A 13,621-nucleotide genomic window follows, 5' to 3' on the forward strand; every position below is an offset into this window, starting at 1 on the left:
TCCTGCATAAAGAGGGAAGACAAAGAGCTCTCCATTAATTCAGGCGCGATTGATCAAATTAATGTAAGGAAATAGGAATTACCGCTCTTTGAAGAGCCAACGGCCTTGATAGAAATTTTGGGACGAGAGACCTTTTTGCATAAGCCGTACTCAACAAGCTTTTCTTATCCTTGAACCCGCAAACATCTATGTTAAAGCCCGAAGAAACGGACTTAAATATCTTTGTACCCAGTTCTCCTAGCATCGGAATAATTTTTAGTCGGTCAGCTGAAGGTGTCCTCTAGTCGAAAGGAAACCGCCAGCCGGCATTGGCAGGGGGACGGAAGAAGAAAAACTGGTTCTTCCAGACCTTAATTGAGGAAGGAGTCTTCGCACCAATCATTATTTTTCTTCGATGAGTAATGGTCAGCTACTCTCCGTCGTATACGAGTTTAAAACACTGGCGGAAGATATCTATCGATACCTCGGCATTCAGAATATGACTCTTGGCCAAGTAGGCCAGGAGGTTTCTCCAACTATTTGGAAAGAGTTGTTGAAATCCCAGGGTGATGGCAACCCAAGAGGGGGGGGTGAATTGGGTTTAAAAACTTTGCCAAAAATATTGCGGAATTAAAAACTAAATGGCAATTTAAACTTTAAGCACAAATGCACAAAAATATAGAGAGAGATAGAAAGAGTGCACCCGAGATTTATAGTGGTTAAGTCACTACCAAGGACCTACTCCACTCCACCAAGACTTCATGGTGATTTCAACCATGGATTCCCTTAATGGCGGGTAATCAACCCAATTACAACTTGGTTCGGCTCCGCCTCACAAGACTCGCCACGAACCGGAGAAAGCTTCACGTCTCCTTGCACTCGCTCTCGTGGAAATGGCTCTGCGACTCCACGCTCACTTGCCAAATACAATGATCTTTAAACAAGAAAGAAAACTAAAATCCCTTCAAGAGGGTTACAAAGGATGGTGTGGGACCCAATCCTGTGAGAGAGTCGCGAGCGCGCGAGGCGCTACACTCTCTTTTGGTCTCTCGTACCCACGCGAATGACGTGTGCTTTTTATTATTGATTTTAATTACCCAACCAAGCCGGCAGCAACCAAGCCATAGGGTGCAAACAAACGTGTAACCCAGCACCCATAAGGGCACGGGTAAGCCGCCGAGCCTAGCAAGGTGTGATTTAATTCATCTTTTCCATGAACTTGGGATCACTAAGGCAATGCGAATTCCACGCAAAAGAGAGTGACAAAGTTGCCACCTAGATGAGGGATCTAGGACCCATAATTGACCAGAAATCTAGACTCATTACCTGGTTACGAGAATAGAAGGTATGGGGAGTTATCACCACATGCACCATTCCTGCCTGATAATCGGTCTTCAATTCCAAAAGTTAACTCCTTTGAATTTCTTTTAAATGGCTCATTTAACTCTATCTTAATGTGTGAACCACGTGACATGCATCCTAAGATCTAATTTTAATGTATTTCCTAATGTGTATCTTGATTTTCTTAATTTCTTTGAATTCAATCTAAGTGAATATTATCCTAAAATGCCAATTTAAGGGAAATCCTACATATTCTAATTAAGAATTTATAAAAAAAACTAATATACAAAACCCCACCATTTATGTGTGGGGCCAACTCGTGATTGGTATGCCATCAAGCATCAAAGCTGCCTACGTACCCAAGCCTCACTGGGATCAGAGTCGACGTAGTTCGGTGCACCTAAACTAAGCTACTTATACCTAACTCATCTACGACACCGATGTAGAATGGATTGGCTGTTTTAACAGTTTAAGAGAAATTATTTAGTTCAAGTTGAAGATTTTATTATCCTAGGACTTCATCTAAGATGCTATATGATCCTAGCTAAGTGCAAGACGTCCCTTAGACTAATGCAGGTTAACCTACACCCTAGGTAACTAGGTTTGTCCTAGGAAAAAATTGGGTGACTAGTGTAACTAGATCTATGGCACGGTTGCTATCCAAAGCAAACGGCCGTGATGAGGCTAGACTCCTAACTCTAGGACTCCCTAAAACTTAGGACACAACGTGACGTAAGTGTTCCTAAGGAGCCCTAAAGGTTCCTACGATAGGAGACCGTAATCCAACGGCTCCTAAGACGTGGATCGAGTTAATTCGATTTGTTGAACTTAATGATTTTTGATTTTTGAGGATTTTTTATTCCTAAACATCTAAGGAATACCAAAGGCTCTATGGTTCGCAAGTTTCGGCCTTGAGTTGCATCCATGGAAGGGAATCATGCGCTCTTCCCTTGCGCAATTTAATACTTAAGTTATAGCACGTTATTGCCTGACATGTTTCTCAGGATTTTCGTAGACAGTGGACCTCGGAACCAATAAGATACTATAATTTAAGTACTCAAATTGTCAATGATCAATTGCAATTGGGATACAATTATGGATGCAGTGTCGGCATCTAAATTATCCTAGCATGTTATTTTACAAAGGAAATCTATTACTCCTAAGATTTCTGTTTCAAATGGCTTAACGATTGAATACATGATGAAAATTTAGAGTTCTCTAAAAATTTTCAAGGTGCTTTGAATTAATTTGGATTTTTAGATGAATTTATCACAATTGAATCAGATTAATGATTTTACAAAGAAGCCTATAGTTAATTAAGTTATCTGTTCCAGAAAATGTAGGATATGATGTTGTCTTTCAAAATATATTCTTCTTGAATTTTTCATGATTTTAGATATTGAAATTAAATTTTTAATTGATTTTCCACTTTCAGGTCAGATTGTTAATATTACACTAACAAATATAGCAACTTAATTCCAAATCCAACTCAACTTTTACTAGAACATTCTTGGACAAATATAAAATTATGTGAAAATTTTCAGACATTATTTCGTTACTTTTCTATTTTTAACAGATATATTTATGTTCTGGTCAGCGCAATTAAAACTCAATAAAAATATTAAAATATGTCCAAAATTCCTGAGAAATTCATAATATGATTTTGACTAGTCAATTCATCTTGCTACCAAATTTCAGCTTTTCAGAAGTTTGTGTAATGATATGTCCTTCATATACTTGAAAATCAGTGATTTTACCAAAACAATTCCAATAAAAATAATAAATGAACTCCAAATCTTTTGAGAATTTTCGTATGATATTGAAACATTAAAATTATTCTGAGGACCAAATTTCAATCAGTTTTGAGTTGTTTTGTTATATGAACGATTTTTAGAACCATTAAAATCTTATTTCCGGATTTTATTTAAACGAATTTTTGAGCCATCAAAACAAATGAAATCTACCGGAATTTTTTAATTTTTGGGGTTCTTTTAACTTCATTAAGTCTCAGAAAATATAGCTTCGCGAAAAACCCTTGGTTTTAAAACACTCACTTTGTAAAATGATTCAAAAGCCACTAGATATCCCAATCGGTTAAACACCCAATTTACTCATATAACGATTCCTTTTTTTACCAAAATCGATAATCAAATAAACTGACCCACCAAAATCATATTAGATCATGCATGGTAGCTTTTACAAAAATCATGAAGAAAACAAAGAAGAAACGGCCATAAGCATGCTTTTCAATCTTTGATATTATAAAAATGGAGGAACCTACCGTTGATCGCGCTCCTTGTCTCTAGGGTGCGTAAATCCGAGGTATACGCTTTATCGCACCCTTTTATACGCTCTAGAAAAGCCCCTTTTGATGACGCTTTGATAGGAAATCGAGAGAACGTTAATCCGAGAGCGTTATTTGATGCCAAAATTCAATATCAATTGAATGGAGTAGATGAGGGCCGCCAATATCAATTGATGAGAGGGCTGCTAATTTTCAAATGAATAAGAAGGCTACCAATATCCAAGTGATCAAAGGGCTGCCAATATCCCAAAGGAAGCAAGGGACAATCGTTGAAGAAGACGGGTGACACAAGAGCTTCATCCCCCAAGTGTGTGAACGAGATCTTCTCCCCCAAGCGTATGAAAACCTCCCAAACAAAAGTTTCAGCCCACAATATTGATCATAGAGGTGAAAGTGATGAGAGAGAGGGAGATACACATCCCAAAAGTAATTGTTTTTTTTTTTTTTTTGTTGGCCTACCCTCTCAATTTCTCTTTATATCTGTCTCCCTTAGAGTCGAATTTCCCAAGCCTTTTCATTGCTGGCCAAAAAAAGTCGTGATATCCAAGCATAGGAGTTGCCAAAATTCAACCCAAAGAGAGTTTCAAAGAATAAAGAAACTACCCCAAAATTCCCCAAGTGTATCCATGTGATATTGGAAAATAACTTTTCTAAAAAAGTTTCCAATAATAAAAAAAAAACTTCAAAGCTACTGTTTCCAATAACCAATAGCTTTTCCTTAATTATGAAAATGCCATGCCATCTTTGTAAATCTCCACATACGGAATCCTATGTCAAGATAGAAACTTAATAAAATTTAATACTTAACACTAATTTCCGTGTAAATTTCAAAAACCAGTATCTCAAAAAAAAAAATTGTAAAGTTTACGTGTGATTGACAAAAATCTTGGCTATAGCTACAATTAAGAGTGGCAAATACCAAAACCAAGGAGTGGGTTTCCCAAGATATATTTTACTTTTAGCAACTGAATTTCCAGGGAATAATGTGCATATGGAAACTCACGGATTTCTACTCGTGTGATGCAAGGGAAGAAAGACACAATTATCAAAAGCCATCCATTTGAGAATGTCCCCTTTCTATTCTAGTAGCCTTCTTCATTTGATATTCAACTCCTCAAAAGGTACAACCAAATTTGGCTGACCGCTTTATAAATATGGTGATGGGCCCACACCATGTTGGGCGCATGTTGAGCCCCATCCCATGGCTAAAACACATGGGTACATCTCATAGAAATCAATTTTTCAATGTTGATTCCAAGTAAAGCAAAAATGCATTTTTTTATGGAAAAGTGTACGGCTCCATTGCTTGACCCAAATTTAAGCAAGATGAAAATGTGGGCCCTACTTATTGTTACCGAATTCCTTTGAATAAAATTTTATATTTTCTTAAAAAAAACATGTCGATCATCCCCGGATCCAATGGAATAGAATTTTTCAAAGATGGGTGGACCCCACTTGGGTTGCGCCAAATAAGATTAAAAATTCAATTTCCCTTATCTCTTTTTTATTGTGGCCCACACCAAGTTGGAAACATTCCATTAGAATTTGAACATGGCAGACCCCACTCCTTGGCCGAACATCCTAGAATAAAAATCCTATTTTATAATGGTGAATTCGACCCCCAAATTCAAAAATCAACATTGGCGGGCCCCATTGGCCGAATTCCATACCCTTTTAGCCCATCTTCAAATTGGTCAAATACCCATGGTACAAAAATTAGGATTCTTGTATTTGGTAGACCCTACACTGAGTTGGACAAATGCTATGTGGAATAGATTTAGTGCTTTTGATACAAGTGGGCCCCCTCTATTCGACCTAATGAAAATTGATTTTTACACTTTGCTAGGCCCACTTATTCAGTAAAAATTCATGAATTGAGAATACGGCTGGCCTTACTAATTTGGGTAGAGACTCATAATGAAATTTACATGGAAATTAGACGGACCCATTATTATGTTTGGAATCAATAACAACGGCCCCACACCCAATTTTTGATAAAAAAAAATGAAATCCATAAAAAAAAACTCCAGAAATTTGGGAATGATCTGAATTGTCCGTTTGTTGAACCACAAAGCCTTAAGTTATCCCGCCAAAATCAATCTGAATAAATGATCCAAACCATTGATTAATGGGCTACAATGGATATTGGCAAAATATATATGGACCCCCTAGAGACCTTTAGGATTGTGGATCAACTTCCAAACACCTAAAATTAGATGAAATTTACCTTAAAATGCATGGATGCCTAATCTATTGTGGAATATGGACTCAAGACTCGACAGAGCAACTAAATCTTTTGCTTTCTTAAGGCGTAACAAAATGGGGGTGTCTACAGATGGACTCAAGACTCCACATCCCTGCTTAGAGATGAGAGAGTCACTTAAACACTTTGATTTTCTCTTTTAGATCTTCAAGATAATGCCAAAAGATAATTTACAAAGGTTTAGATAGTGTATATATAGCCCATTTGAAAATATGACCATTTGGGGGTAAAACTGTAATAAAATGGTTGAAAAAAGTCAACCTGCGCAAGCCCCAATGGCTAGTTTGCCAGGCTGCGGCGATCGACCAGGCCACAGCGGTCGCCCGCCCTTATCGGGCGCCTTTTTTATTTTTAAATTTCTACCGTCGCGGTCGACCGGCCCAATGGCGGTCGTCCGGCGAGGACTACCCTCGATCAAAATTTTAAGCTCAAAACCTTTCCGCGATCGACCGGCCTATGGCGGTCATCCTCCCAAACTATGCTAGATTTGTTTCTGTGAAACAGAAACTTATCCGCGGTCGACCGGCCCGCTATTGGATAGAAGGTGCTGGATTTCCAACACTGCTTTCGCGGTCGCCCAGGACGCCCCCGGTCGACCGGCCCTGTATAAAATTCCTTTATTACTTTTAAACTTCGGGGGCTTTTAGGCCATGGTCTTTGGGCTTTAGTCCTAGGTTTTCAAATACATTTTAAGCCTTTATTAAGTGCCTTTGACTTCTCTAAAAACAAAGGAGAGGAGTACAAACTCTACAGACTTGAAAAGCACTTCAATCTTCTCTTGAACTTCAAGACTCAAGTCAACTTCACTTCTTGGATCTTCCTAGCTTTGGTACTCCAAATGCTTTCCAATTAAGCTTCTAGGCCTCGATCTAAGCTTCCTCGAATGCATACTAATGGGATCTACAACTAAAGACAATCAAACTCATTACTGATACAAAATCACTTGAGATTGGAATCATCAAAACAAGAATGAGATGCCAAGGGTGGGAACCATTGGGCTTACACTTGTGAAGGTGCTATACCATAGAATTCAAAAAGGGGATCGATTATGTCATGAAGAGGGAATCTCAGACCGCCTTTGAAGGCCTCTACGTAAAAGGCTGTCTCACCCTCGACCGAACTCTCACAAGCCCTCTCCTCAGAAGTCGGTAATGGAATGACAGTCATTATGTATATGATATTCACTCCAAAGATCAGAATATCCTTAGAAAGGAGATTGCAAACCAAAGAGGTAACAATTTTCGGTCTAATGGGTGCTCCAAGATCACCCATAACTTTGTAGTGATCGGCTTACTCTTACACCAAACAAGCGTGTTGTTCATCTATTGACTCTCTAATTAGCAGATTAGAAAGGATTTGGCCAGGCCGATAACTGCTTATAGTTGCCTCCGAATCAGTCTTCGCCTTTTTGGACTTCATCGGGACCCTCTCCTTTTTACTGGGATTCCTCTTTTTAGTAGGTTCTTTTGGAGCCTGGGGCTCACAAGTACTCGCCTCATCTCTATCCTCTTGGGGAGATATTGGAGGGGATTCAGAATCCTCCATATGTTCCCCGCTACCGGAAGGATTTTGAGAATCCGTAGCTTGAGGCATTGTTTAGCAAGTGAGTGGGTATAGAAGAAAAGAGAAGCAGGAACAAAAACTCACCGGAGAAAGGAGAAAAGATCACCTAAATCCCGTCCAAGACAAACGTGGATGGCGCCGAATACTACTCGTCCCAAAAGTTGAATTTTCAGAGAAAAGATGAAAAATCTTGGAGTAAAAGTAAAATGGTAAAGTGAAAACTACTGGGAGAAATGAGGCAGCCCCTTACGTGCTTACACGTGTCAAAAACCTAAAGGCTGACGCTTCAAATCTCCCATCATTGCACGCAAAATTAATGACGGTTGCCATTATAAGAAGGGCACAATTCTCCAAGTAACAATTGTTAAGGTTTTCGCAAAGGCGGTTCTGAGAAAAATTGGTCGGTGCCGATTCTCTCCAACCGTCGGATGGATCATAACTACTTGAGAAAAATGGTGACATATATTTTTAGGTATGTTTGTACCTCGTTACTGCTCCACTACAAGGGTTAACGGATTCTGGTAAGTGATCCAGTAAAGCTTTAAGGCGATTAAGGTCATGTCTCGGTAACTATCTCTTCTCAAAGGTAAACATCGAACAGACATGAATTCTAATGCTCAAGTCACATGGAATTCCAAGTTTTACCTCGGTAACGATCCACTACAAACGACAACTCCTAAGTAACATATGTTTACTCATTGCTGTGGTAGAACCTTTACAAGTTACCAATTAAAAAGAAAATTGAACGAGACAATTCATACAAGTAAAAGGGAAATTTCATTGATTTGTCAGTTAGTTACATTGGGGGGCTTCAAGGCCAAAAAGTGTGAAATGCAAAGAAAAGAAAAAAGACTGTAAAGACAGGAAGATGATGAAGGTAGCTGAAACGCCCGCGCCATGGCCAAAAAGAAGCTTCCCGGATTGATAGGGAAGTACAAAGAACAATATCTCGCCTTCTTGATAACGAGATCAGAATCCGGGGGTGCCGAGGGAAGTCACTCGGCAGGAGGTGATTCGGGAGGAACTTCCGAAGAATGGGCTCCACCCGATGACTCCCAAAGGCAGGCTTTCAAAACTGCGTTCTCTCCCTCCAGTAGGGCCACCTTCATCTGGAGGTCACACAGCTCCTCTGCTAGCTTCACGAACTGGGCAGCGAACTCCAAACTCCAATCCCGGGCACGCCTCGCCAAGCAACGGAAGTCACGGGCATAAGCCCGGAGCTCCCTCATCTCATACATATTGCACGTTTCCTCCGGTGGCACACGAGACAAGGAAGCGGCTTTCGCCGGTGCCGGCCTTTTGTTGGCTGCCGGCGGTGAAAGGGCGATAACTGCGGTGGGCTCCTCCTTCTCCTCCTCCTCCTCCTCTTTCTTCTCCTCCTCCCTCTTCACCACCTCCTTCCCCATGGAGGCCCTTCTGGTTCTTTTCGCCACCGGTTCCATGGGCGGCTCCGGTGGAGGCGTTAGGATAACCTCCTCTGGCATGGCCTCAACATCTACTATTTGGGCCTCGAAGAGCCCGGGAGTGGAAAGGTCTAAGTCTTGTGCCATGGAACTTGCAGAGAAGGTAGAAGAAGACGAAGGGAAAGAGAGAGAAAAAGAAAAGAGGGAAAAGGAATGAAGAAGTCACTATCAAATAGATTTGGTGAATAAAATAAAGGGGGATGTGACCCTATATATAGAGTTTGAAAGGAGGCGAAAAGGTAATCAAATGCCATTTGGGTTTTTCCCGTCTCTTTGCCATGTGGCAAGGTATCACTTGCCCCGGAAACACTGCCAATTATGGCAAGCGTCTCTTCCCATCACATCATTACTATGTCTCCATCGTTTCTCTTTCCAAGAATGATTTGACTGTTCTTCATGATGTCCAACGAGGAACGAGAAGAGTAAATGGGCTTGCGCCCATAAAGCTCGGTCTCACCTCTAGTGACCGACCGAGTAATTTGAAAGATCGGATTGATCACTGAAAGAGACTCATGCAATCATCGGTACCGACTAAAGCGTTAAAAACTACCGACTAAAGCCTTAAAAACTAGAAAATTCCTGAACTACTTCGCCGACCCAAATGCAGCCCGAGGAAGTGGGGGGCAATATGTTGGGCGTAAAATCGGCACTAACCGTTGATGATAGACATGTGGCATTTCCGAACAAGTAGAAACCGACTCACTGGTTTTAGAAGGAAAGATAATGGAGTATCATCCTTCCCTTTTAAATAGCAACGTCCCTAGTTGGGAAATCGTCCCTCAAAAGAGGTAGTATGGACTAAGGCAGTGACTTTCCACCTATGGGAATCCTATTAACAGTAACTTACATGTTCAGGGAAATAGGATATCTATTAAAAATAGATATAAACTTATCTCCCGGGGAAGTCAACCAATTAAGCAAGACTCCTAAAACAATAAGTTTCTTATCGTTGTGGACTCCTCTCTCTATATAAAGAGACCCTCTAAATCAAAACAGGGATGGACAATCGTTGGTAACACTTGCTAACTTCTTCCTTTTCCTTCCGTTCTAGTTGTGGTACCGATTTCGGACTTGAGTGTCGAAGTGGACGCCCGAAGCCACAACTCTGGGTCCACTAACTTTGTTTCTGTGAGTGCAAGTTCATCATTGGAAGAACTCTACCACTGTTAGATCGTGAAAGACGGATTTCGGCATCATCATCACCTGGGATTGGATTTCAAGCAATTTAGAAGAAGAGGTGAACGACACTTCTTCCTTGGACTCCTCTGCCTTTACACAGATGAAATAGACTTTTCACAATACAGATGTGATGCCAAATGTCGAGATGTCAACACATGAAAAATGTGAACGACATGGCAACATAGGAAGAATGTGAATGACTCATGATTGGTCAAATGTTAATGTGCCTGGAACGGAAACGGTTTCGTTAATGCCTTCAGATTGCAAATGACTCTCATGGGTTGACAGACCGTCTTACTCATGCTAAACGACAAAACGACACCAAGAAAATGCCAGTGTGAGGGATAGCTGAATTAAAGAAAAAGACTCACCTAGGAAAATGAATTCATTAATTCCTTAATCTACATAAATGCTACAACTACAGAAAAGTAAAAAAGTATAGTGCTGAAAAGATAATGACAAAATGCTAAAATATGTTTGGATTTGATTTTGGAACATCTTCCTTGGAAACAGATGGCTCCTTATATAGCTTTTTTAACCTAGACTTTTCTAGGAACCCGGGACGAAACCTTAAATTTTATTAATGAGAAAAAATAGTGACAAGAGGAGGACATCAAACCTTGCCTCTAACCCAAACAAGATACACGAAGAGGAAAAAAGAATAAACCCTTTGCACCTTTATTTCTTAACAAAGAAACAAACAATTTTTATTTAGTGTGAATATAAGGAATACATAATCGGTCGCATCTAACAACTCTTGTAGGGTTATTGGGAGTGAAACCCATTCTCAAAAGGATGCATTAGTGTTGGTGTCACAAGCATGATTGGCCAAGTTATCCGAATCCACAACAAGATTACCTTCCTTGAAAAATGTGAGTAATAGCAAAAACCATAAGAGATAGTGTATACCTTATCTCTTTTATAATATAGTGGATGTGCCACAGGATACTGCCTTTACATTTGATGATATTGACAAGGACAAGACTCCAATCCAGATTTTTTTAATACTTAAAGCAACACAATAACGAAGACCATTTCTCATATCTCTAGCTTCTACTAGCATGTTAGCATTCACATCATAGAAATGAGAGAAGCAATTACGACCCGACTAATATTATCCCTGATAATACCTCAGCCCCTAGCACTACTAGGATTTCCATCGACGTTCAACTTCAAAAAATTGCCACTAAATTTTGGGAATTGCTAGCGTCTTTTGTCTCCATTCACAAGGTGGGTGGTCTGACATGCGACAGACCATCTGCGAAATGCCTTCTACGAAGGACCCTAGCAAATCCCCTAGGTTTTTCAGTAAACCAAAGATAATTTTTCCGATAGAACTGTTCTAGAGATAATCTTTCCATTAGGTTGCACTTGGACATTGTTTTTGCATTATTTCCTTGATCCCTAAACCATGTTGTGATTTTTCTTTTAATATGATTAGTATCTGTCTTTTGATTTTCCATTCTTCTTTTGCATCTTTCTAACCGGATTTCCCATATTATAATGGAGGGGACAATTTTGACGAGTATGTGTCCTTATATATAGCTTTGTTTGGGTAACTGCTCCTCATTTCCCCATGTTCTTTTATAAGGAACTTTTTGGTAACTATCTATGTTAAGCTCTGTTATTCTCACGTCCTCCATTTTTCAGGTGGTTATCATCCACCTTTCCACGATTTGCAATTGTGATGCCACATCTTTTAATCAGTCCATCAAGATGGTGTCCTGACAACTCAGTCCCATTTGCCTAATAACCTTAAAGATAAACATATTCTAAGGAAGAGTCTGAAATACAGGTGTGACAATCCAAGAGGGGGGTGAATTGGTCAATTAGAAATTTTAGGCCTAATTAAGGGAGATTAAAAATTAATCTTCTAATTAAGCACTAATTAGTCTAACCGTTGTTTAAATATGTATATCAATAAAATCTAGGATGTAGACTTTCTAATCATGAACATTTACTAACCCTTGTTCAAATGGATATCATAATGCAATTAGGGTTTATAACTTTTAACACAAGTGCATTTACTAACCCTTGTTCAATTAAAGCATAAACACAAGTAAGATTAGAGATTACCAATCACCACACGTGCAAGAGAGAAGGAAAAGAGACATCCACAAGGAACACAAGATTTATAGTGGTTCGGTCGCAACTTGACCTACTCCACTCTTCCGAGTTTACTTCCTTGGGATCTCCACTAAAATGATGAAGCTGCACACCCGACTCATTCATCCCCAAAGGGAACAAACCCTTGCTTTTCCATTCTCAAGGGCCAAAGCGAAGCCCCTCGCAAGAAGCCTTTGGCAAGGGAACAAACCCTCATATGCCGTTTTCACCTTTCTTAGGCCGAAGAGGAGACCCTTGTCTTCACGTTTCTTCACGGGCCGAAGAGAAGACCCTCTTCTTCATATTTCTTGCTGGGCCGAAGAGAAGACTCTCAATGAAGAACAAAGAAAATGAAAAACACTCAGTGCCTCTTAATAGTATGATTACAACTTTAATAGCTCACAATAACTCTAAGAAAATACAAGTGTAAAGCCCTATGAAGTGCCTCTTGAAAGAATGTGAAAATACAAGTTCAAAGAGGTTTTTGCTTTTGAATAAAAAGTTAAAGCTCAAAGAGAAATGGGATTTGATCTTGTAAGCCCAAGGGTCTAGCCTCCTATCTTGTTTTGATGATTCTAAACATAATTGATTATGTTCTTGAATACTAATCAATTTGCCTTGATGTGTTGTGTTAAGATAGGTTGATCATTGAAGAAACCAACACACCACATGGTCATGCTTGAAGATGTACCACACAAGAGTCAAAGGAGCTAAGTGGAGCTCACATTATCTCTCAAGCAAGCATATACAAAATGGAAGACCAATTGAAGACCAAGGCTAAAGAGAAGCTGAATGTTACCTAGATTTCATTGTACATCTTTTCTCTTTAGATTTCTAAGTCAAGGCAAAGTTTTTAAAAATAGTTTCTAAAACAACTTAAGAACTAAAATGGTTAAGTGAATGGTTATGTGGTGGACCAACATGTTGGATCCCTCATAAACATTCCAAATTATCATAGGAATTGAGTTCCAAAAGCCCAAAATCAAATAAGCAATAAAAACATAAAAATCTGCTTATTTTAGGCTTCTCGGAGCTCCGAGCTCAGAACTCCGAGAAGTTCCCTCGGAACTCCGACAAATGGTCCAGTAGTATTTACAACTTCTGGCCATTCTCTCGGAACTCCGAGAAATGGTCCAGTAGAATTTTCCTTCTTCTGGCCGTTCTCTCGGAACTCCGAGAATTTGTCTCGGAACTCCGAGATTTTCTCGGAGCTCCAAGAAGGTTCTCGGAACTCCAAGAACGTCGCGACAGCATAGAAAAGAGCCGTTGGGATTTGAATTAAAATTTAGTTTTTGATATTAACACCCCCAAACGGTGATATTTTGTCAAGAGGCTATAAAAACACATTCAAGATGTTTATTTTTCTCTCTAGAATATTTTGAAAAACCTCCTTAAGCATTCAAACAACTTGCAACTCATTTT

The sequence above is a fragment of the Tasmannia lanceolata genome, unplaced genomic scaffold, assembly GCF_043159265.1.
Source record: "Tasmannia lanceolata isolate RefF3 unplaced genomic scaffold, GAP_Taslan_0.1 ptg000018l, whole genome shotgun sequence".
Classification (NCBI taxonomy): Eukaryota; Viridiplantae; Streptophyta; class Magnoliopsida; order Canellales; family Winteraceae; genus Tasmannia; species Tasmannia lanceolata.